Source organism: Tenebrio molitor, chromosome 1 (genome assembly GCF_963966145.1).
Source record: "Tenebrio molitor chromosome 1, icTenMoli1.1, whole genome shotgun sequence".
Taxonomy (NCBI): domain Eukaryota; kingdom Metazoa; phylum Arthropoda; class Insecta; order Coleoptera; family Tenebrionidae; genus Tenebrio; species Tenebrio molitor.
Window position 1 is genome coordinate 12,534,030 of NC_091046.1, and position 26,727 is coordinate 12,560,756.

At 31.7% G+C, this 26,727-nt stretch overlaps 1 protein-coding gene across 3 annotated transcripts in view; it reads left to right on the forward strand.

Moving 5' to 3' along the window:
* The window catches only part of LOC138141573 (homeobox protein OTX2-like), an 89,183-nt gene that overhangs the window by 17,602 nt on the left and 44,854 nt on the right, over positions 1-26,727 (forward strand). For 2 of the 3 annotated variants that reach the window (XM_069062311.1, XM_069062313.1), the window contains exon 1: positions 22,111-22,200. The exons of the other annotated variant lie outside the window; for it this stretch is intronic. The gene's annotated coding sequence lies outside the window, so the exon portion shown is untranslated. Of the gene's footprint in view, positions 1-22,110; positions 22,201-26,727 lie in introns of those variants that run through there. 3 annotated transcript variants of the gene reach the window in all.

Sequence of the window (26,727 nt, forward strand, 5' to 3'; positions counted from 1 at the left end):
ATAAAATACAAGATGATAAGGCCATATTTTTGTTTGTTTAAATTCAGTTATTTTTTGTTCCGAGATTCAGATGTGGTAATTACATAAAGAAAATGTAATAGTGAGGAAATGTCGAAGCCGTGAAACTGAAAGTTCTTCAAAAATTCTCGTTTGCAGTAGCCTTACCTTCACCTTGCCCTAGTACGTTACATCTGAAAAGTAATTTCATTTACATATTGTGAGCAATAAAATCCAATTAATGAATATGTATAAGAAATATATTAGGCGAAGCGAACTTGATGAAAATGAAGTTACTCAAGACGCTAAAATGCCACCTGTCTGTCAAATAAATTATAAAAAATAAAAACCCGTCGTTGCATCCTCTGCAGTTACATGCAAAAACTGAACCTTAATGAATGTGGGTCAGGTTAATTAAGCCATTATAAAACAAATACGAAACGAGTAAGTGGTAACTATCTACAAAAACGAGATTTAAATTAGCTGAAGCGGTAGCGCTTTTACGAATTTTTTGGTAGTTAATTATTAAAACGCACTAATTTTTAAACGGCGCACTGTTGCTTTGAATTTAATTTATAACTTAATCTCTTTTCAACACAGCAGAACTATTAACTTGTCCCTAGTTATGTACAACACGAAAAGTTGATTTATTTGTGGGTTCCCACTTTTATACAAATAAAGTAACGGCACTTCAAATATTTAATTAGAACCCTTAGGTGGGAACTTATCCAATTTACATTATCAACGTTTTGACAGTGACGTATGAGCACTTAACAGTTTTAGTGTTTTGTGGCGTAGCATTTCGTGACTACATTGTTTTTAACACAAGCGTACGAGTGATGCAAAAATTATCTGCGAAATCTAAAGGTATCATAATTATAAATAATAGTTATTTTATGCACCTAATAGCTAATTACGAACCAATTATGTCTTCTACCGTTTACAATTGTTATTAAACTCGAGGGATGCAGATGGCATATTCCGATCCTGTTGATTGGGTTAGAATTTAATTTAATTGGTTTTGACCGAGTTAGAATATGTGAATGTTGAGGTTATCCATGTCTGCATATCTTTCACTTTGATTCCAGTACTTAGCACTTGCAAATATCTAATTACTACTTTAAAAATTAAAAGGCTGCTTTTATGGTCATGCGACGTATTAATTAAAATACAATCGTACAGATTTCGTGTTTTGATAATGATTCATTTTGTTTAATCATTATTGAATACTATTGAATAATATTATCGTAGTTAAAAAAATAACTCTCTTTTCAGTATTTTGTTTACATTGACCGCTGTTAGCGGTGTGCTGATCATGTAAAAATTTCTTGTCAAAAGTTTAGAATAAAAATGTTTACTCGTATTAATTTTCGAGTTTATTTAAAGTAGTCATTGTCACTGAAACCTTGTTTTGTTGCGGTCCCCATGATACGAGTATCTACTAAAAATGTAAAAAACGTAAATATCCGGTGAGTTGTTTTGTAAGAACGTTCTCTTGAAAGATTGCTGACAATTACGGCACTGCCAAAATCAGGACTAAATTGGGAAACACATTTTACCGCAGTAAACGTGAACGTTTCTCGCCAATTAACGTTCTTTCAAAAGAATTCAGCTCGTATGTTCATTTCCTGAATGAGAATTTTTTTAGCTCCAGGCGACAGCAACAGATTTTTTTTTATAAAAATAACTTTGTGACTGTGTCAAGTGCAGTGCTATTTATTAATTTATTGAAAAAAGAGTCTTTGTAAAATCGTATCAAAATGAAGTCATTTATACAGTAATTTGCGGGCGTAAATAATGGCTTTTGCGCCCTAAGGCCTCAAAGAACAAGAATTAATTTTAATAGTTATTTTATTTGTTGCATCACACTGGCAACCAACAACATAACTCTTGATTTTTGAAAACGAATTTTTTCAAAACTTTAAGGTGGATTTAATCCCTCGGCCCTTCGGGCCTCGTGCTTACAATTTCGCCGCTGACCAAAATCGCCTCCTTCACGCTCTTAATACAAAAATATCTATTTTGTTAAATTGCATATGATAATAATTAAATCAGATGTGAATCAGTATTTATTTCGTGATCTTACAAGCAATGTTTATTACTAGAATAAATAAATGGAATATCCACTTTCAGTTTTTGGTTTTACACTTCCTTTGTCACATTATAATTGACAGCTGATGAAACTATGACATACGTCAACGGAAACAAAAATAAACACCAGGTTACCAGGCCACTTGACAATAAAGTTTTTTGAATACACGTTATGACGGGTGTTTTTTAAAATTTGGCGTCGAAGCTGGCGTTGAAGAGTCGATTGTGAATGCACTATACGGACAACGGATCACGGATCAGCTGTTTAAATCTTATGAAAATTGTTCACAATCGGGACTCCCCCCACAAAGATACATTGGTCTGAAGGTGCATTCTTTGAACTGCGTTTTCTTCAAATACAGGCTGAAAAGTTCAATGTTTATTGTTATTTATGGCGTAGATGATTGTGGAAAGTAATAACGTAAAACAATTTTGTGAAGAATAACTTTACTTTGGAGTAAAAAAATCTTAAATTTGTGTATTTTTTTTAATGAAACGGCAACGTAGCCAGAATAGTATTTTGTTACTGTGGATATGCAGGTTGCTATAAATTGAACAAAATTAAAGTGCTTATATGTTCTTCAGGAAGAGCGAATTTTTTTTTAAGTCTTTACGAGCTTCACTGGATCCTTCCCTACCACGCTCTGAATTCGGAATTCGCCAATTTTGAAACATCCTGTAGATTCTAGGACACCAGGACATAGAACGGAATGGTCATGTTATACAGTGTGAACATAAAGTTTGGAACAAAATTCATAGTAGCGTTATGTGATGTTTTTTGGAAAATTGCTCGGACAGGTCGATTTTATTTTGAAAACGCCATCCTGTGACGTACAACTTGTTTAAATGACGTCGTTGGTTTTTGCGCAATGACGTCATCACCAATTTTTTTAAATGGCAACTCCCACTTTTTTCATCTCTTTCTGATAGACCTTCCTACTACCTAAACGATGAATGGAAAAAATTGGTACCTTACATAACAATTTTTTTTGAGAAAATAACAAATTTTGTTTTAAAAAATTAATTTAATTTTTAATGTAAAAATTTTAATTGACCTCAAACAAATACAAACAACCATCTAAGGTTAACAATAAAGTTTAACGCAAATGTTGAAATTATTCCCTGCCAACCATTTGGCACTTACCGACACTTTATACACTGCGCTCAATAATGTCAGGGCTTTTAGAGCGAATTCGCTGCAGTAAATCTTCTAAATTGTTTGGTCGATTAAAATAAACTTTCTGTTTTAAATAAAGCCATAGAAAAAAAAAATTACATTAAAAATTAAATTAAATTTTTGAAATAAAAATTGCCATTTTCTCAAAAAAATTGTTGTATAAGGTACCAATTTTTTTTCATTCGTCGGTTAGGTAGTAGAAGGGTCTTTCAAAAAAAAGAAGAAAAAAGTGGGGGTTGTTATTTAAAAAAATTGATGGTGATTGCGCAAAAACTGATGACGTCACTTAAACAAATTACACGTCACAGGATGGCATTTTTCGAAATAAAATCGACCTGTCCGAGCAATTTTCTTAAAAATATCGCATAATGTTATTATGAATTTTGTTCCAAACTTTATGTTCACACTATACCTATATCATTCGCAAGCACTCCTCTGGTACATCAGTTTTGCTTAGAAAACTGGGAGTTGTAAATGACCTTGAAAAGTGCTACAGGCATTGGTGTTTGAATCTATCTATGACTCTGGGCCCTCATTATCACATTACCACAGAATAAAATAAACATTTCCGGAATCTGTGAGCCAAAACCTTTCGACTGATACAGGGTGGAATAAAATGATTGTCATCTAGTTAGCTTTGGAATTTTTGCACATGTGAACTTTGGTGCACCGCTCTACTGTTTTTGAAGTACATACCTAACTATGTAGTTCTGTCAATAAATGTCATCAATCAAATTGACAATTGTTACAATTTACTAAATTGAATTAACAAACGATACGATGCAAGAAAACACGAAACGTCCTGTAGTTTTATGTATGCAGCAAGATGGTAGCCACATTTGCTGTGACTTGCTTTTATTGGCTTTCTTTTCAATTTCAATCTCAACTTTGCATTCATATCATCCCTTCGCAATAAATTACATTTGGAATTTTGATGTACATTTTGGGGATAGGGTGTTGCCTTTTTTTTGTAAAGCTGCACTTCGGTAATGCAAAGGTAACTAGATGAAAGATGAAAATTATTTTGTTCCATCCTGTATATCATGCATGTAAATATTCGATTGGAATATTTTTGACAGTCATGTCACAAAAGCAATGTTTCTGCTATACTTCACTCCACGTATTGGTTTAACAAAATTAAAGCCTAAGAATTTTCAAATCTCATTTTGATAATCAAAAAAAGAATGAGTGAAATATGTTTGTAGAGTGTTTTTTATGAACTCATATTGATACTTTTAACCAAATATCGAAACTATTTGTGTTTTTGCAGATTGCTGCAAGACCATTTTAAAGTATTTCAAAATAAAAGATGAACAACTTAAAAGAACACGCATGAAAAAACTAAGTGTTTCTAGAGAGCCATTCAAGGAACTCTCAACTGTAGAAAACTCAACACTTAGGTACAGAAACATAACCAAAAATCTTTTTTACTATTTACGATGTCCAGGGTAGAATTACTTTCGAATGACTTGAAGAATAATTACGAACATTAATTAGCTCTGGGAGGTTCTACAAGGGCAATGGAACAAAATAACATGTACCCCAAATGCCTAGAATCTGTAAAGCCGTTATCAAAGGTAACTTATCGTTTAAAATGAAACAATTAATCACAAGTTTTTTTTTAGGTTCATTGGAAGTAATGAACGGTAGTTTGCATATTCAAACAAAGATTTTTATTTCTATTGCTTACACTTGAAGGTGACTATGATCATGATCCCTTACAAAAATTACACAAGTAAGATGTATTGTTTTCTTATACACTTACACATTATGGTTGGTTTATTTTTGTTTGATAAAAAGAATTCAAAACAGATTTTACACTTTTTTATATTTAAATTTATCTACTTTACAGCTTTATCGTAATATAATTTAAATTTTACTTTTACATAATGTAGGTATTTATCAAAAACATATAAGTAAAATATTGGTACATGAACTGTAGTTTGAGAAAAAGGCAAACTTAGTTGGGGAATTTTCAATTAGACTATAACGGCAATAAATACTTGGTTCATCAAAAAAAATGCAATAAATGAACGTTAAAAAATTCAACAGTTTGATTTAGCACTGTTGCTGGACGTCATCTATTCACATTTTTTCCTCTTTCAAATTTAGTATCTTATTCTGTAACGGTTTTAAAAAAGCGCTGGCGAAAAGTTTCGTGTGTTTGCTTTAAAAAAAATTGTATGTACCTACACAAACCCCGAAAGGTCTTTCCAACAAAACCTTTGCGATATATTGTATTCGCAACTATTGAAATCGGTCTTATGTAAACAAATACAACATCTGTATTTATACACTCTTAGAAATATTTAATTGATTTGTCATAGTTGTCTGGTAGAGAATCATATTTGGTCGAACCTTGGAAAATTTCTTCAGATGCCGGTAAGTGCAGGTAAAAGTCCGTTGAGATGGGATGTAATTACGGATAAACGAACACCTCCTTTTATACACCCATTTAATTTAATTAGTTATCTAAACGTATGCATATAATCTTGATAATATTGATGATTAGTCGCGTATGAGCCCATAAAAAAGGTCGCGGCCGGATCAAAGGGTTCTCAAAGTTTTGTCAACGTTCGCTCCTGTCCTCTATAGAAGACTGCTTTAATATTAATATTAAATTCCTTTTCTATACAAGCTTGACGGAACGAAAATAACTCAAAAAATCTTACGACATTTACCAGTTTTAATCAGTCGACCTTGTTCCTTGCGGCTTACCACTGTGTAACGGGAGCGGCACACTTCAAAACTTTTTCCAGGTGGTGCCGAACCAAATTCTTCACTTTTGTTTGTCACTCCCGACGTTGGATGCAGATTTCGACACGTTCTAGGACTCGCATTTATATTTATTAATTATTTAAACGTGACATGTTTAATTAATGCAATTATCATAAAAACGAAGGATTAAGTAGAATGTTTTCATTTCAAATCTGTTATAATTAGTTTTGGGTTATAAACGAACGTTTAATGACAGTAGTGGGTTCGTGGGTTCGTCGTCTGCGATAGTGTTTTCATCGAGCTGAAGGTATGCTACCTGAAATTGTGGCAGGCATATTTCCAATAAATTATATTCACACAATTAGAGTTTATAGCTTTTCTCTTTTTGGTGAAACTGGCCGTGATGGCTCTCGTAATTTATTGAGTTTGAATTCGGCAGCGACACTGTTTGCATCTTTTAGGTTTATTTGTGTTTATAGTAGTTTAAACGTGTCCAAAATTCGTGTAGGAAATGTAGCGTTTTCACACGATGGCCAGATACACCTCATTAAGATGCTATTTAGATAACCATCTTAAGAAGAAAAGCTTCAATTTACAAGAAGTTATAGTAAGCTACACAAATTAAGAAAGCATCTTAATTAGTACTTTATTGGGTATCACATGTATGTTGTTTTTTTTATAAACAGGTTACTGACACTTTTTATAGTCGCGATTTACAATTCTGCTTCTGTTATTGATCACAATTATTGCTTGCCATTTAAATTAGTTTTGATTAAAAATTAGCCTTAATATTTAATTTTTATTTTACTGTTTTTACTTTAATTGCAATAAATATTTTACAATTTTTGTAAAAGAAATATTCATATTTTAATGAAATGAAATTTGATGTTTCCATTAAACATTTTAATTCTTAATAGTTTGCATAATTAATTTATTATTTATAATGGATATGTTAACTAAAATGTTTTTAATTAAATAAAGATTAAACCGTGTACAGAATTAGACAGACTATTTTCTTCGAAAAATTTAATCCCATTAGACCGAATGACAGCAGCAATTAATGCAATAGTGCAATTATCGAATTTACTAGATGATCTAATTTGATTGAAATAAAATTTTAACAGAAGAAAACAAAAATGTTTTTGTATGCGTAAATTTATTTTTCTATTTAATTTTTTTTCAGGAAATATGTAGTTTACCAAAATATCCTTCGTTCATTTGTAGATACAACAAATTGTTGATAATCTGACATACAGTCGGGTTACATTACAGAAAATTTCTTCGAAATATGTAATATTGACTGCATCCACAGCATTAAACAGATTAATAAACAATTGTTTACTTTTGTACATCGATACATATTTAATATTGACTTAATTTAACTGGTTGGAATATTATGATTTTAAAAGTTCTCTCACATCGAAAAATTTCCTTGTGATTACAGTGCCCTTTAACATTGAATTAAAGTTTGAAGGGTTTCATCAGATGTCAGTTTCTACTGTCATGAAAGATCTCATGGCTGTAATTCTAAGGGAAATAATAGCCTTTGTGCGAAGGATGATTAGAGATTAAAATCAATTCAGCAATAGAATTATAAGAAGTACCTTGAGAAATGGAATATCTGCTATTAACATTATGGACAATCATGACATAAAAAGTCGTCGCTGGGTGCCCTATGGTATAAAAAATAGATATGACGCATCGAATTGTGCAAACAAGCTAAAAAATACAAGGAAGATGGAGTTTGATTCATTAGAGATGAGCTGCCATAAAGACAGTTGATTTGATTGTTTAAGTTGAGAATAAAGGGAGTTAGTCCGTACTCCATAAGTGGCGTGTACAAGTATATAGTGTTGCAAGTTGTAGCTTGGCTCTGTCTTCAGCGTGCTCTGTTAATTATCTGTGGTCAGCTTTGCTGTTTTTACATGTTTTTCTAATGTTTCGGAATGTATTTCAACTACATATTTATTTATTTATTTACTATTCCACTGTTGTTTTTAAACTAATAGCCCTTGAATTCCTGCAATGTTTGTGTCCTTACTGGATGCGCAAAACAGCTAGGCCCACAGATTCAGCTCTGTACCCCGTACACCATCAAAAAATCAAAAAAGCTCATGAAAGCTTGATAAAATTTTAAAAACTGATTCTAAAAAGCAGATAGCACAGTGTATGTATTACACAAATCCTCATCCAGTCAACATTAAGCAATCTAACGGGTGTTTTTTTAAAATTTGGCGTCGAAGTTGGCGTTGAAGAGCCGATTGTTGATGCACTATATGGATCAGCTGTTTGATTTTACGCTTTTACACGAGTGGTGCGTTCTCAATCGACTCTCTAACGCCTACTTCGACGCCAAATTTAAAAAAACACCCCTTATAAATATCGAGCGATCAAATTAATTTGCAATCGAGTCATCCATGGATTTGAATCCGTATGTCTTTTGCGATGGAACGTGGAGTTCAAGTAACTACATACGACTTCGGATTCATGGATAACTCGATTACAAATTAATTTGATCGCTCTTTATAAGGTAAAATTCTTTTTTGTTCGACACTGTCAGAATTTGAGAAATTTCTCCTGTGTGAACGGATTTTGATAAATGTCACAACTTGTCAAAACGAAACGTCAAGCTAATTTTAAAGATTTTAAGCAATTTTGAGTCTTTAAGGGGCTCGTCGAACAAAAAAACGTTGTATTCAACTCGTTCTTGTGTAAATTGGGCTTTTTTTGGCATGAGTGGGCCAGTTTAAAACGCGAGTGTAACGAGCGTTTTAAGGCCACACGAACTCGTTAAATAAACTACTATTTTAAGTTGCAACTGTTGCCGTGGGGAATCAATGCATATTTAATGCAGAATGGTGTATAAATTACAAACTACCGTAGTGTCGTTTGTGTAATAAAAGTTAAGATTTAACCAATATTTCGCACAACTTCAATAGATCTATTTTTGACACAAGATAAAAACCATTACGATGTAAGCATGGAATGTTTGTATTTTCTCTTCGTTGTCCTTAGAAGATACTTCTGACATGCTCATCTGACTTTTCCTCTTAATTTTTTTAAATTTACTTTGGTTCTAGAAACTAATTTTTCTATTTTGTAGTAGGGATAAGAATCAAGAGTTGGTTCTTCTATTGGTTGCTACTTTACTACATTAGGGCCCGGTTTATTCACCTTCAAGTAACTTTATTTGAACGGTAATTACCATGGGTCTACCAATAGCAGATTCTAAGTCATAGCAACTACTGGCTAGATAAATTTACTTGAAGGTGAATAAACCGGGACTCAATCGGCTGGAGAGTCTTTTAGAACAACGGGAGTGATAAATGATAAATCTAATGTGATCAATTGCTTGTTTCGCCTTCCCCTACTCGACATTAAAAGTAAAAGATTTTAGCAGAAATTTTCTTCAGTTGCCGCAAAAATCTAACAATACATCTAACCTTTTTTTCCATTTCATTTATTTCGTTTTATTTATTTTGAGAATAATAATTTTTTATTAAAAAATGAACTAGACAAAGAATGTACTCCATCCAGCCTGTAAGTCAAAAATATGTAAAACATAAATTCTGGAAAATTATAAAATGCAATTTTATGTAGGTACAGATTATTACCAGCTACTAACAAGACCCATCTTAATTTATAATACCACATGGTATTAACTCGACCTGTGATTTTTACAAGTTTGTTTGTCCACCCGTTAATACGATAGACAAAAAGACAAAATAAAAATAAAAAATAATGTATAATTAATGTGTCAATTTTGAAATGGTGTAGGTGTTTAATGGAATAGTTACGTCGCTACGTATTATATAAATTAACAATGTTTTTCTAATACCATTGGAATGTTTATTATATTAGATTTATGATAGAGCAATGCATCATCTGTTTTTCATGAATATCCGCTTGCAGTTATTAATTTATGCATAAATAATATGCGGATCGGATTGTTAAACAATAAAATGTATCAAAAGTTCTACAATTTTCACAAATATAAATAAATTGCTTATTGTTGTCATTATACCGCGTGAGGAACAATAATTGTTTCAGATGGCGATAAAAAAAATTTACTTGAAATTGGCAAGACATTATTGACAACTGATATAAATTTCAAATTTAAACGTCTTGGTTTTTGGAATTTTTTAAAATTAAAATGGTTTTCTCGTTGGAACATGACATAAAAGTCACCAGTTTTATTACCAACTCAAACAGTACGTAATTGTTGCTCACGCGTCATAATAAGTAAGTCATGCCTAAAATAGTACAAAATATACCGGGTGTTGAAGAGTCGATTGTGAACAGCTCGTCAGTCTGCAGAGTAAAAATACAAACGCAAAAAGTGAGGTTAGATTGAAACAGCTGATCCGTGATCTGTAAGCCGTGGTGCGTTCACAATCGAATATTTTACATAAATTACTTTCGTGGATTTCTTGATTTAATTTAGAGATTTGAGTACATATTTGACTAACAATACATAGCTATAGTATAGTTTTGCTATTGTTTACCTACTTTTTTTAAAGATACATTAATTCTTCATTTAGTAAGATGTAGTACCTAGCAGTTCATTAGTGTAATTGGCTTTGACACTAGGTGCGGCGGTTTGTACCATCCAACAATTTAATAGTCAAACCTGAAGTTATAAAAGTACTAACGATAAATTTGAACAGTTAGAAAATTGCGTCTGTTTTGGTCATTATAAATATAAAATTTAAATTGGTTTGCTTTTAGGAGATCGTGACATGTTACATTAGAATTTGTAAAGAACGTGTTCGCCTGACGTAAACATTAGAATGTTTAGCTACTGTTCTCGGTGCCAGTTTTTACCTGATGGTTTTAAGATAGCGCTTCGATTTTTAGCACGCATAGCTGGTCATATTCAAGCTGGGTCCCTTTGTGGTTAATCTTCGCCTCAAAATTTCGGTCAAGGTACTGCAGCAACAAACAGCGAAGACCGCGGTACCACTCTGCCTCTAGCTAAACTGCTCCATGACTCACATAAACAACGGCTCATCTTTCTCTTCCCGTCGCGGTAACGATGCAATTCCGATGCCAAAATTCAAAGATGCTTTATCCGACGTCTTCTTTGGATGGTCGCGGAGCCGTCTCATTATTTGTTGGATTGGCTGTAGCACTCGAAGAGCAGGTGACAGTTAGTTAGCAACTGTGTGCCTCATATATTAATATCAATTAAGAGAGAGCAATTAAAGTCACCTGTAATTTTTCTTGGCCGTACATCCTGCAGAATGTGTATCTGATCGAATCTGGTTGATAGAGGTGTAAGATGCTTAGTGATAAGACCAGTCTGGGACACCGCAAAGCGGTTGTCGTAAGTGCTGCACGCCCCACGTTACACGCTTTGTCAACTCCATCATTTCATCGAAGAGAGAATGTCCCCGGATAAAAGCAAAACGAGGTAGCGTCGGTATTCGAAAAGTATACCTGCCTACACAACTATTATTCGCATATTTTCACTTCTACGCTGTTTACGACAAAATCTTATGTAACCGAAAGGTGGAAGAGACTAGTTTCCAAATGTGTATCGGCGAGTGCCAATCTAAAAACTATTTCCATTTTTGGAGGCCTTGAATATTTTAACAACGCTTTATTTCTCGGCCCATGTGTTTTTAAATGATGAATTTATTATTAAGTATTTATCACCCTTATCTTAAATGGCGAAAAGCCATAAACGGTACAAATTGCTACCGGTAACAATTAGAGAGTTGCAGGTCACAAAAAAAATTGCTTTAACGAGGAAACAAACGTGGAGAAATTTCAAGAAAACAGGTGGCTAAACGAGCATCCAGTACAACGTTGTACATACTTGTACTTTTTTAAAGATTGATGATTAATTGTCGTATACGCAATAATGTTGAGAGAGAGTGTGAATGGTTTGAAGCTTGACCTAACTGATCTTATCATTTTTCCAATTTAAAATAACAAGTTAATTTTTTTTTTGTTATTTTGCAAAAATTAGAATGAAAAGAGTTACCGAAGTAGTGAAGCAATTGTTAAATAAATAAATTAAGTTGAGAAAGTTTGTGTCTTTAATTAGAGAATGCCTCGAATTAAGAGAAAAAATACAGTTTTTATAATACAATGCGTTGTATGTTGAATGTATCGGGTGTTCATTTCAATTTATTCTCAAAGTTGACGTTAAAGAGTCGATTGTGAACGCACCACTCGTCCGTCTGCAGAATAAAAACACAAACAACGCAAAAAGTGAGGTTAGATTTAAACAGCTGATCCGTGATCTGTAATCCGTGGTGCGTTCACAATCGAGTTTTGAGGATAAATTTAATTGAACATAAATGAACACTCGATATAACACCGTACTAACCATGTTTAAGTTCAGAAATATCTTGTTTAAAATTCTATTGTTTTATGTTTTTGTGTTTTTTTTTTAATTCTTCTGTTACCAGCACATCTTTTTTTATTATTGGAATTTATGTATTAAGTGCGCAATGAAGGCGTTTGTGGCCTGCGGCGTGACAAATCACACCGGAAATGTTACGAAACGTAAGGGATGCATGTTACTATTAATTTGCAATTTGCCAAGAAAGAAACGGTGCCCATTTTGAGCATTTGTTGCATTAAATACATAGAATTCAACTTATAAAATTGGTTTTTATTTTTTTGCACGTAGGCTTTGAAAATATTCAGGAAAAAATAGGGCGTTGTATTCCCTGAGAAGTGAGCTTTCAAACGAGGTGTCACTTGGCGTACCCTTCCATTTGAAAAAAAAAAAAGTTATGGGCGGTTGCGCACTTGCGATAAGAGATATGCAAAAACCATATGTGCCAAAATGTGGGCAAGAAAAAACAAAAATCGATTTGTTTCGGGATTTTTTACAAAAACAGCCTCTGTCCAAGTTATGAATTTTATTCCAGTTAAAGTTTCCACATTGTATAATGTCAGAAATAAACTACCTCACAATTTTAGTTCAAACAATATGCATTTTGATAAAATGCTAACTTGTTATATAAAAATATGAACTTGTTTATTTTGTCTGCAACAATCAAATCTTTCAATCAAATTATCTGGTAACAAATAAGCATTCGACTCAGAAGGCTATTTATTTCCTGTAACGGATGTAGTTTTTTAATATACTTCCTATCGAAGTAAATGTGCGGTAAATCTCAATACTTATCTAGAAAACTCTAGAGAAAACATTTAGAGAAACGTGAATGTATTTTTAACAATAATTAGCTAGACTTATCACTTTTAACAAGAGTTGTTTTATCGTGTCTTTGCATAATCTGCCGTTGTTTTCACCAATTTCCTGTTTGTTGAAAAATGAAATATTATTGAACCCATTTTAATATAGGTATTTCAGAAAAAAAATACGGAGGAGCAGCTAGTTCAACTTTTTTTTTTGAAATAGTATCCACAAAAATAAACTTTATAATACAATTGACATTTTCGCTCTGAATACAGAATACTTATTTTATTAAAATAAACATAAATTTTATTTTTTGAAATAATTAACCTTTCAAAGCTAATTAAAATATTAATAATATTATCAAATCGTGAAAAGAATTATTGTATTATTATTCTGTCTGGCTTTTCTGAATTTGTAAATTTGAGAGTTGAATACTCGCACTTACTTACTTGTAAATTACGATGTTCTGGAAAGTTCAAGCACCAAAAGAATTGTTCAAGATTATTGTGCAAAGTATATATTTTTTACGTTATATAGAAGCCCCTTGCTTATAGGAAACCAATTAATCACATTTAAAAAATATTATAGGTACACTATGTACTATTATGCTACCATGCTGGCCAAAAAATTTTAGCCGTCATTTTGTTATTTCAAAAAAAAAATTCTAATCCATACTTTATTGTCATTATGATTACCGTCTTGATTTTGATTGGTATTTTTTGGGTGGTAAATTTCAAAACGATCATTCATTTTCTACTACGCAGAAGGTTTACCTCAATTTATCTATGTACGACTGCTCTAATGTTGTTTATTCATAGGATTTTTGGAACATTTGAGCTTTACACAGTTTGGCAGAATAAAAATATGCATGTCAAAATGACAAGAATCGAAGGTGGGGTGACGGTTCGTAAAGGTTTATTTATACTTGACGGGAATGTCGAGATAATGACGGCTAACATTTTTTGACCGCCATAGTACTACAATCCATTCCATTTAAGAATGCAGTAGATGTCGCTTCGAATGGAGAACGTTTCACACTAACGAACGCGGCAAATTTGAAGACATACATTCCAAGGAAAATTAATTAAAAAAAAGTCATAAAGGAACTTACGCTAGTGGTATTCTAATAACAAAATTGTAGTTTAACGATCCGTTTGATACAAAAACTCGATAAGTTTGACACTAATAACCAAAAAATCTATCAAATATCAAAATTTTACAATAGTATCAAAAATCGAACATTGCCTATTGTAAACTTTTCTCTCATTTTGACCAATCAACGACGGGAAAATAGTCCCTATGCTATTCTACACTGCATACTTAAATGGAATGGACTGTAGGTACGGAAAAATGGGTAAAAAAATCATAGTAGACTTTTTTGTTGTCATTTAATTCAAAATTAAGTCACTTTGACAAGAATCACAATCTTAACAACAATTTAAATCTCAAATGTTTTTCACCAACCTGGAGAAAACTGATATGGGTTTGATCTAAGATTGCGGAGCCCGTAGACATTCAAAGCTAGCACGTAAAATCTACGGTGAAAGGGTTCCTCAAAGGATACTTCCCAATGCACGAACCTTTCTAGACGTTGTGCAGCATCTTCGCGATTTCGGGTGTTTCGAAATAAATAAGCGCAATCTTGGCCGCTAACGAGAAGATCGCATTTTCGTTCCAGAAGAAATTTTTCACGAAATTGAAAATCAGCCACAAACAAGTACTCGGCGTTTTATTTTTCGTATCCCACCTCCACCCGCCGTCCAAAATTTTTAAATTTTTAAAAAGAGATTGCGGTACTATTCCTGTTGCTGAAATTATAAATGGTAAAATCGATTTTTTTTTTTATTAATTTAATTATATTAATAAAGTTCAAAATGTACAATGCAAGTTTTTTGTGCCGGTCAGTGTATTTAGAATCTGAACAAACTTTTGGTTAAGCGCAACGCTTTATCGTTTTTCATTTATTCTGTGGGTTTTGTTTTATTTTTCCTACAAGTCCAGCAAGTTAAAACGTTGATATTAATCAAGCAGTACTTATTTGCATACATTTTTTTAATCTTAAATTAAAACAATACCCGTACATCCGTGTACGAAGAAATTAAATCAGTTCTTGATGCGATAGACATAATTATGCAAGTACAAGCCAAGAATTTGTTACTGCTACGTGTCGTGTCGCTTCGTGACATGCCACGTTAAATGCAAAACGTAGTCATAAAATATTTAGAATATACTTTTGGGCAGAGTTGTAGTATTATTTCTGGTTGGTTGGCAGTATTATTACTTGTTAAATAACAGGGGTTGGACGCAGCGGCGTGGAAAATTATTTTGCGGGCGTTCAGTACTCACCACATTGTTACATCTTCAGAGGGTGACGGACTGTTCTATATAATATAGTTTCTGCACATCTGGGTTGGGCTCGATTTAATCTTCAGAAAAATATTTTTGTTATCACGGGTGTTTCCTCGACTAATCACGGATTAATTAAACTTGCTTACGCAATAAATTTTACGTAGCTACGAGTATCTATTTATTTCAGAGAAACATGCGATTATTTACGGATGGATGATAAATAAGTAGTGGGGCAAATAAAACAAGTAACCTTTTAATTAGGAAAATAAAATGTCTTTCATGAAACAATGACGATGTACTAGTGAGAGATTGTTAGAGTAATCAATATTCAAGAAGAAGGCACAACTGGTATTAGCTATTCAAAATTTGTTTATAAATTTTACTATTTTCCAATGTTGTTGATAAACTTGATAAGTTAAAATTCATTTAAAGAAAAGGTTAACTCTATAACCTTTTGGTGTAAATAATTCTAACTTTGATAAGTGCCAAGTCCTATAGGTATAAATGCTCTTACAACGAACAAATATGCCGTTCGAAATATCATTATGATGGCATAACTGGAACAGTCTCAGGGTTTTCTATTATTTACTAAGGGCCGGTTTCACCAACGTGAGTTAAATTTAACTACAGATTAAAATAGACGAAAACATTGTTACAACAATAGGTAACCAAAGTAACGAACCATTTTAACCTACAGTTAACGTTAACTGGCGTTGATGAAATCCACCCTAAGGATTGTGAATTTTTTAACTGAACTGATTCGTTCTTAAAATTTTTTGATTTATTATACCTACAGATTTTTTTTTAAACATTTCAATGCCAAATTTGAATTTCATCCAATGACAAACAAATGACAGTGTAAATAAAACACAAGTGCAGTTCAGTGTTTGAAAATGGCCCTAGAAGACAAATTTTACTAAACATAAAATACTTAAATAGTATATTTTACATTTTTTGTAAATTTATTTTTCTTGGAGTTTTAAATTTATTTCAAGGAATTGTTTGCCAAAATAACTTTGGTGCATGTCAAACGGTGGGTAATTTGCTCTCAAGCTCACTCGGTTATGTGACAAATTTAGTCAACAGGGACCCAAAAAAGTCCATAGTTTTATTGCCAACTCAAACAGTAATTGTTGCTCACGCGGTAGATCCTATTGTGAAAAACTATTCTTGGCAATATTTTAGTTCTTACTTAAATATTGAAATATCTGTTTAAATTTATAATACTACGTTATAAAACAATCATGAACCTATTACATCTTGCAATAAATACTCCCTAGATGGTAAGAAATTTATTTAAAAAAATATTGTCCATATTCTTGTTAAATAAATGACGCGAAGTAGAAAAACTAGTATAAGATACTCGTTTAATAAGAGGGTTTGTATAGTAGTCGTTTTATTGGAATAATTTTAGCTGCGCTCGTCTTGCCCCAAACCCCCTTGTTCTACAGTAAATCCTCTTATTAAACTTGTATAATAATATACCATTAAAGCAATGTAGTCTTAAATACTACATTTTAATACAGTTCGTAAAAATGTGGCATTTTCTTGTATTGTATTGTAGTTAATTGATTAATTATGTTGTCAAGTAAAAATTAGAGCAAGTTTTAGCTTATTTAACAGTATTAATCAGATGGTGTGACTAGGAGATGTTTTAATCCTATAAAGTTCTCGTAAATTTTAGATAAAATTTCAATTAATGAAAACATTCTTTTATGTTAATGTCATCGGACAGTGTTGTTTATTAGATATTTATTTATGCATTAAGAGAGATATGAACATGATTTTTCCCTAAGGTTGACGTGGTTATAATCCGAGGGCCTTTGGCCCGAGGAATTATAAGTCAACCGAGGGGAAAAACATGAATATCTCCCGTGGTGCATACAATATTTTATTTTTTAGTCTCTGTACTTAAAAGTTAAAATTTTATTAAAAATATTGAGCAGGGAAGATTGCGTGAATATGTGGTTGCTATAGTTTCGTTCTCATGAGTTTGTTGTCAACAATGTGGAGGGTGAAAAAATTTGACAAATCCCAAGGGAGATATGAATTGTTTTTCACAATCTGTATCTATGACGAAAAGAAACAATATCGTGTTACTAAAAAATAAAGTACATTTATTGCATAGCTACATACTGGTGTATACCTATATAAAAAATGTAAATTATTCAAAACTACAGGTACATTAAATTAATATCAACATTATTCTTGACGGCGGAACGCATGAGCCGCCTCGAAGCTGCTGCAAGTGGTTAGATCATTGATAACAAACAGACAAATAATTAGTTAAAAATTTACATAAATATTTAATAAATTCGGAACTGGTTGCAATTATAAGCACGTATAATATAAACAGTTAATTATGAAGAATAACAATGTAGACACAGTCATAAAAAATGTTTGCATGTGAAGATAACATGGACTCATAAATTTGTCATAACTTCTAACATATAATTTAGTTGCAAAATAGAAATATGTATGTTGTAATTTTTAGTCATAATTCTTTGATAATGAGCAACGTATCTGTAAGAGGGCGAGTTTGAAAGAAAGTGCAAGTGCATATGGTTTCTTTATTTATATTTATATTTAAATAATGATTGAATAATGAATTATTATAGATTGCATTAAACAGTGTGTAATTAAGATATAATAAGTGCATTAATATAAAAGGACACGTGATGTTTCTATGAAAAAAATATTTATTAGAAACATAAAATTAAATTACTCTCAGGCAAATTTCACCACCAAATGTAAATTATTTTTGTTTAATTTTCCAATAGACAAGACCTTCCTGAAGTTTCTCATAATCATAATGTTGGTTTACAATTTTTAATAAGTAGTGAGTTTGCCGAATTAATGTAAATAATTGATGTCCTGTTGTTTTTTATTAATAAGTAACATGAAAAATTAAACAAGATAAAAGAAAACTCAAGAAGTCGTGTAGAAAACATTTTCTTTAGAAGGCGTCTAAAATGATCGAAAAATTCATAGTACCTATGTACTTGTAAGGAAGACTAATTTAGGAATTGTAGGATGAAATTTATCAACAGGTAAATCTTTTGACTAATTCTACATGAAAGAGATTCGACAGAAATTGGTCAAATGTTCTTTTGAAGATTTAGTACCTAAAAATTAATCGGTTGTAAATTCCACGAGAGCTCTGAAATGATCGATTTTTAACACAAAAGCTCTCCTAGGTAACAACGAGTGTCACTTTGACAGTATTAAATTATGTCAAAGTGACACGAGTGGTTACCTTTTGAGAGCTGGAGTGTTAAAACAGATCATTTCAAGAGCTAGAGTGTAATTCGGTTGATTTCATGAATTAAATAGTACCATTTGACAACAGTATTTATTTTATTACTTTAGCAATAGGATTGAAAACATCTGAGAAACCTACTTGACGAATTATCGAATTATCACTATAATCCAAAAAATAAAGCCTTACGATTGGTCGAAGACGATGATGAATGAAATAATCAGTAAAGTATAATTCTAACTAATTCTATTTTCGTTGTCTTATGGCGTAGCTTCATCTGCTGTGAAATGTTTACTAAAACAGGAAGTGTAGGACGACAGAGTGGATGTGGACGACTATGAGTATGTATGTATGTATTTCACAAACAGTTGAAAAGGTTGATGAAATAATATAAAATATGTAATCAAAACTTTCAAGTATGTAAAGTAATTGTCAAAGAATGTATTTACTTTTAGCTGGTACCTACGTTGGTAAAAATCTTGGGAGATATCTAAAGTTAAGTGTTATATAACACAATGTATTAACTTGTAGAAATGATTAATTATAATTTTATAAAAACGAAAATATAATAAGAAGACAGGTGATAACCTAATTTTAGTAAAAAAGGAAATGTGTGGGAGACAACAATTTTTTATGACGATACAAATTTCCATATTTATGTTTTTTGCAAACTTCGTATCAATCTAATTATTTACAAGTTAAAAAAGACAATTTTAGTAGTTACACCTTTTAATATTAAATAAGTATTATTTTGTACCCTTTAATAATTCATTACATATTTCTCTAACAAGTGAGTAAAGTAATAATAGTTTTTTTGACGAGTAGGAAAGATTGACGCATGAGCCGTTGGCAAATGTGGCAATTCTTACCAGTGAAAACAGTGAAAATGTTCCTTTACTCAGGAGGTGCCCACAACATTTTTTTGGCGCCCGTAATTTTTAATGGTAATATTAAAAGCACAGCTTTGGGCATGATTAATTTCACTTATCAATTATAAAAAATAATAATTTTTGCAATCCTGTGTAATAAATTATTCAAAGACACACACAATATAATATCTCTTTTACTTGGAAGAAATTAATTTTAATTTTGTTAAGACTAGGAATATAGACATGTAGACATATTTTTACATTTTTGCGATCGTTGATTGATGCGGTTAATAATTAAAAAAAAAACTCATTTATTAGTAGCTCACACCAACAAACATACTAATCAGTAATCATCAAGATCTACGTCATGCACATATTTTGTCGCTAATGATTTTCCCACTTTATTATGATAATTATTGTAATAACAAATGTTATACATGCCAGTTGTCGGTAAGTTGTGACACCAGTGGAGATAAGGACACATTCTATTTAATTTTTATTCTATTGAATAAGATACGAAGTTTTTTTAATGTACTGTACATTACTTTAGTCCTTTAAAATACACAACTTGTAAAATGTTCTTTACACAATAGAGGAGGTACATCGTTCAATAGGAAATAAACTTGTTGAAGTGATCTAATGAACTTAATTAACATACAATTTACAATCATAATTTACTTTTTATCTTCCTTACACGTAATTACAGTGCCGTTAAATGTGCTAAACGCAAGAGTGCACAACTTATTAAATTTTAAATAAAGATTGTCGTTATTTAATTAATATTGAAATTATTATTTCTACAATCAAGGAACTGCACTAATTATGCAGTTTAGATGCACAATTTTTTACAAGTCAGGAAGATATCAAATTAAGTGAATGAGATAGGAACTAATTAGCACCTATAACTGGTTGGAATGGGACGTCAACTGTCGATCTTAAAATCATAGAATCACAGAGATACTTATTCTAAATTCTAAGTTACTGGATTCAAAAGTATCGTAAGTTCATTTAAATTTATCCTCAAAGTTGGGGTTGAAGACTCCATTGTGAACGCACTATACAGATAACGAATCACGGATCAGCTGATTAAATCTTACACTTTTACCCGAGTGGTGCGTTCTCAATCGACTCTCCAACGCCAACTTTGAGGATAAATTTAAATAAACGCACGATATTATTACTACTTACGTGACTAAAAAAAATGTGTTTTTGATAGGTTGGTAAATAAGCGCACATGCATATCTCTACTGTCAAATACGGAATTGACATCAATGACCTACATTTGCGTTGCCAACATATGAAAAAACATTACAACCTTTAATAGTCACTTGATATAACAGTTACTACTTTTCCGGGGTGGCTGTTGTGCCATACGATCGAATATTTTGATTCTTTAGAAGGCTATGAAATTATGTTAAATGAAGTTACTCGAATTTTTGTATTTGTTAAAATAACATCAATAACTTTTATTGTTACTTTTATTGCCAACTTAGATTAAAAAAAATGTCGTAGTCTTCTAGAGGTAAAAGTACTCGATCATGTGGTATATGAAGAAGACAAAAGTAAATTAAAAATTAAAATATAGCTTTGCTAAAGATTTTTTTGAAAGTGTTTATTATAAACAGACAACAGTTAAATAGCAAAATAAGTATTCCTATTGATACATATCCAAACTTAGATATGTGTGTAGTAGAATGCATAATATGCAAGTTACGCATGTCATTAGGCCACAGAAAATTCTTGAAATTCATATCGGCTGAAGAGTGGACTGGTTTTTACGTTCGCCAAGAAGTATGTAAGAAATTTAATTAAAAACTATTAGTTTGAGCCAAGTAATATTTTAAGTAGGATTCCTATGTTCAATAATTTTAACACTTAATTTATATTTGACAGAAAAAAATAATAATTACTGATGTTTATTGCATTTAAATTAGCATTATCTTTGCGAGAGTAATCAAACTGGAGTGTTTTTTATATAGGGTACATTTATGCCATTAAATGTTATAAAAAAGTGTAATTAGCAATTGGACCTAGAAAAAATTATTGATACCGTAATTTGTAGAAATATTAGAAACTAATGAAAGACTTAATTAATTTAGTGGGATAATAAATAAACTGAAGCTAAATGGATTACTTTAATATCCAAAAACACTATTATTCGTGGACTAAACAGTAGTAAAATTGTGATTTATTGTATTTTGTACTAATTTTTATTCCTTTTTAACGACCCAAACCGCTACCTTAGATACATTTATTATTTCCACTTGTAATAAATTTTTCTGACTCTGCCTGCAGCAGGAAATTTGATTTAAAACAGTAATTACGTCATAAGGAGAATATCACTTTTGGAAATAGGCTGAATATGAAAAAGTATGCATTATTCAGAAAAAAAAAATTGTTATAGATCTAAATTTCCTCTGTTAAAATGATTCAGTAATGTTATTAGAGTAACTATTGGTAGTGGTTTTATATGCCTAAAAACAGTATCTTTCTTTTTATCAGTTTTCTTTTGCGTTCTTTTATCTGGCGGATTCAAAGAATGAAGTCAATAAACTGTGTTTGATTGTTTGGCATCGTATCGGTATGTTATAAAATTTTACAATTATATATCTATCTACTAGTAACTAAGTTTTTGAAAAGTTTAGCTAAAAACATATATGTATGTAGTTAACGGATCTAGTAATTTGTGGGTATTGCGGAGACATTTAGGTATTCGCAGGAGTTAAATTTGCACCGAGGCGTCTGAAAGGTTAGGTATCTCAGAATATTAAATTAAATAATATGTTGCATAAAATTCCATTTGATGATTCCGAAACAGGTATAAAAAAGCAATAAAAACTAAATTATAACCACCACGTCCACCTGTAGTCCAATGACCATTTCATTTTATTTTTTCCGACTACTGGTTTTATATAAAAAATGTCGCTACGTCTGCTTTAATTTAAAAACAGGATAATTTAATTCGAAGTAAAACTTCTACCGACGTCTTCTCGAACGGATCGGCCGAACGGCGTCTTCCAAGTTGAAGAAAGATGAACCTAATTCTTGTGTAGTGAATAATCTTGTTTGGAGCAGGTCGGCTACACTATTGTAAAGGGAAGGAACTGAAAAAAAATCATAGGTCGTATATTTCCATACTAATACAACGGTATGATGAATATGCGAGAAGCACAGGTGTTTAGGTGGCCACTGAACACCATTTTATACGTTTTTTGAATGAGTCAAATTCTAATAAAAATAACAATATGTGAAATATGTGATGGAATTTCCGATGGGGCCCCTTCACCCTTCACCGCAACCATAGACTAATTTCATGTATGTCTTCGATAATCTAGCAGCAATTTACATCGGTTTTCATGATTTGATTCAAATATTTTAAAATTGTAATTATGGATTCCACTTTTAGAACAAATCAATTTAATTTAATCGTACAGAAAAAAGGTTCATGCATGTTTGCTTTCAATTTCAATTAGGCATTGTATTATAATTGGGAACTGATAGAAGATAATATCTACCTCTTTAAAATCCATAAATAATAATTTATGTCAAACATATAAATTAAGAGTATGCGGAAGTTGGAGAACCTAAACACCGTTCACGTTGTTTTGGCATAATGAGAGGCCATGATTTATTTTTTTAACGTTGGACACACTGTTTGATTTCCGTCACTAAAGTGCCTGACATGCGGACCCATCAAAATGAACACAACGTGTTGGCGATGTTTCAGTATTCTTCTGTTGCAAACTAGTAAAACTGCAACAATGCACTAGAGATTGACGCTGTTTATAACCTCAAACTTAGACAAACATAACCTAATTGAACAGACAGCGTTACTACCAAATTATAATGGATTTACGATAAATGTGGATAAGGGGTGGTTATGACGTCTGGTAATATTGTTGGTAGTAGCTACAGAACAAATAAAATTCCCTAATAGAAATTGATGAATTTCGTATTAGGTTAGGTTGATTTCAATTAAGGTTAAATTATGTGACGGAAACGGTAACACCGTTGTCAGCTTGAACGTATTCCGAGTTGAATCATAATTTGAGCGAACTTCAATATTTATAAAAACAAATGTGCAAAGTTTATTAATGCTACATGTATAACATAGGTACTAATAGAAAACTGTATACATACATCCGTTTTCTATCCATAATTTTTTAATCAAATTAAATTAGACAATATGTATTGGGTGATTCAAAATGATTGTGGCCAAGTATGGCAACTATGTAGGAAAATTTATGTGGCAACTGTGTGGATAGGGTAGAGTTGACATTTCCTTGACAGTTCATAGTCGCGCTATTTTGTAAGTTGTCAAATCAATGTGTAATGGAATTGAAAAAATCAAATGCACGCTTATGAAATGTCATACAAATGTCAACTCTACCCCATTCACACAGTTGCCACATAAATTTTCGTACATAGTTGCCATACTTGGCCACAATCATTTTGAATCACCCAATATGTTGGAACAATTATGTCATATTTCTGACAGGAAAAAATATAAAATTGAGTCAGTTTATCCCATTCATCGTGAATCGATTATAAATGCAAAATTTCCATGGCCTCCAAAAATGCCAAAACAACGCTCTAGAGCTTTTCGCGGGGTCACCCGGTATACATATGTATGTTTCAGCTCATTTTGTATTTAGACATATTTATTAAAAATCGAAATCTTTCGTAGGTTAATGTTCCGAATTGCATAGAAAAGGATCAGATAACTAATCAAGTTTAATTTCTACTTGTTTAAAAAAATGTCTTTTTACTAATTTGTAAAAAAATCCAGTTTATTTAAGTGAGTGCACAATTAATGCAAATCTCGTGTATATGTTTCTGCATAATTTCTATAAGATATAGCAATTACTCGCTGCATTACCAGTAATAGTCATCTGAATCACACGATGTTATCAATTCTGTATTATTTCATTGTTATAAATTAAAAATGATATTAACTAACTGTTCACAGCCACCTCCTACTCTGCCTAAAGATCTAATTTATTAATGGTGCAGATCTGTACTGGTTTCCACAATTATTAACAATAATTAATTAAAATAATTCTTCGCATCTAACTGTATTGTAAACGGTAAGAAGTAACGCGACTTTTCACTTCACTTATACGTGCGGTACTTTAGTAGAAATTGACTTTTTGTCATTACAGTATGACAGTATGTATGTTTCCATGTAAGTAAAGTTTCTTGGACCAATCATATGGAAGAGTACAAGTTAAGTAAATATTATTAGACCTGCAGATTTTAAAATACTGGAATTACATGTTTTTCAAACCATTTTAAAAGAAAATGTGAGGAATACGCTCTAATTATCTGAATTGTTGTATCTTTAATTTTTCTTAAATTATTTTTTTTATTTTCATCTTTAAGATAAATTTAACTTCTGAACCTGTGAGCTTTTACATCTAGAAGGATCTACTTTTTTTCGAAGACCCATGTGGACGTTTCCCACCCGCCGGTCTCGCTAATAAACATAATTTGAAATATATGTTAGGCGACACTATCTAAATATTCTCCAAACTAACAGATTCAACACCTTTGTAGGGGCCGCATTCCACGCCGTTCAGACTGTGATTGCGTGAAATTTAAATATGAATATAAGCAACCAATATATCTTTTACAGCCCATTCTAATTCCTTCACATACTTTTATTTTCGTAAAATGGCCAATTAATGTATAAATTAAACCAGCTATCTCCGTTTTCAATTTCAGTAGATGCTTTCTTAATGAGGCGTCCGATGAATTTTTATAAGCCGATAAAATATTTTGTAAATTTGTAGCAATTTAATAAATGTTAATCGAGAACTACTGGATGAATAACTTAAATTCGTAAAAATATTTTATGTGGCATGTAAATTCGAGCGTAGTAGCGAAAAAAAAAGAACGATGACTTAATGACAGAATAAATTTAATACGTTTTTGGAAAAATTCAAGGTAACAGGAACGGTTCATTTTGCTGCCTCGTCCATGAATCAAAACAACAAATTATCGACCCCTACTAAATTAACCACATATGAGTGCTAAAATTATTTATATTGGCAATAAAGCAGTCAGTATGAAAGTATTTCTTCCGTAGACGATCCGTACTTGCGTATAAAAAATGATTTACTCAAGTGTTTATGCATAATTTATTCAAATTTAGCGCCGTTAAGAAGATCACATTTTAAAAATTAATTATTATTGTCACATTCTCACATAAATAGTCATCTAATAATACATCAAAAATTTATTGTTTATGGGAGCCTGATGTAATAAGGATCTCCCAAGTTCAGACAGAGATAAAGATAAATCTAAACTTATTAGATTGTAAGAATTGACCGTCAAAACATACGTTTGAATTTATTTTATAATCTCTCTAATATATTATTGTTCTATATTTAATTATGAATCAATGACTATTACTTTCTATAACGCCTGTTATTAATTGTATTGGCTGTGTTTTAATATTTGCGGTAAACATTCTCAAAATGTCATTCCCCTTAGTCGAATATTGACCTACCTCACCGAAGTGATGCATTAGATGGAAAAAAGTGTCAACTGAATTGACATATGATTCTTTAAATATTAACGGACGAAACGAAAAAAAGAGAAAGAACTTACGAGGATGTGCTTCATCTTTTATTGTCCCTGATATAGAAACAATAGACCAGGAACATTCAAACAGTTTTAGTGTAAAGTCTAAAGGTGCGTACACAATAAGCGACCGAAAAGTAACGACCAAATTCAGAGAAATTGAGCGAAAACCTGTGCTGACATTCGTTCTCCTAAATGTGAACAAAAAGGTGAATATTGAACCAACGCCGATCAAATTCGATTGAATACGTACCTTTTTTTCACTTGCGTTTGTCCAGTGTGTACCCGCCTTAAGACATTATTACATCTACTTGATGGTTTGAGCTGCTAAGTTACATTGGTCATAAATGTCTCAATGTCCAGAAAATGACTATTATCAACGTGTTTATTCCCTTCTGAAAACAATATAAATGACTGAAAACAGAGGGTTGGTTTAACATTTTAAAATCGGTATTTCGAGCCAGTCGGTGGAATAATATACCCTACCTCAAATATTCTCTTCTCATTTGCAAGAGCGGATTGA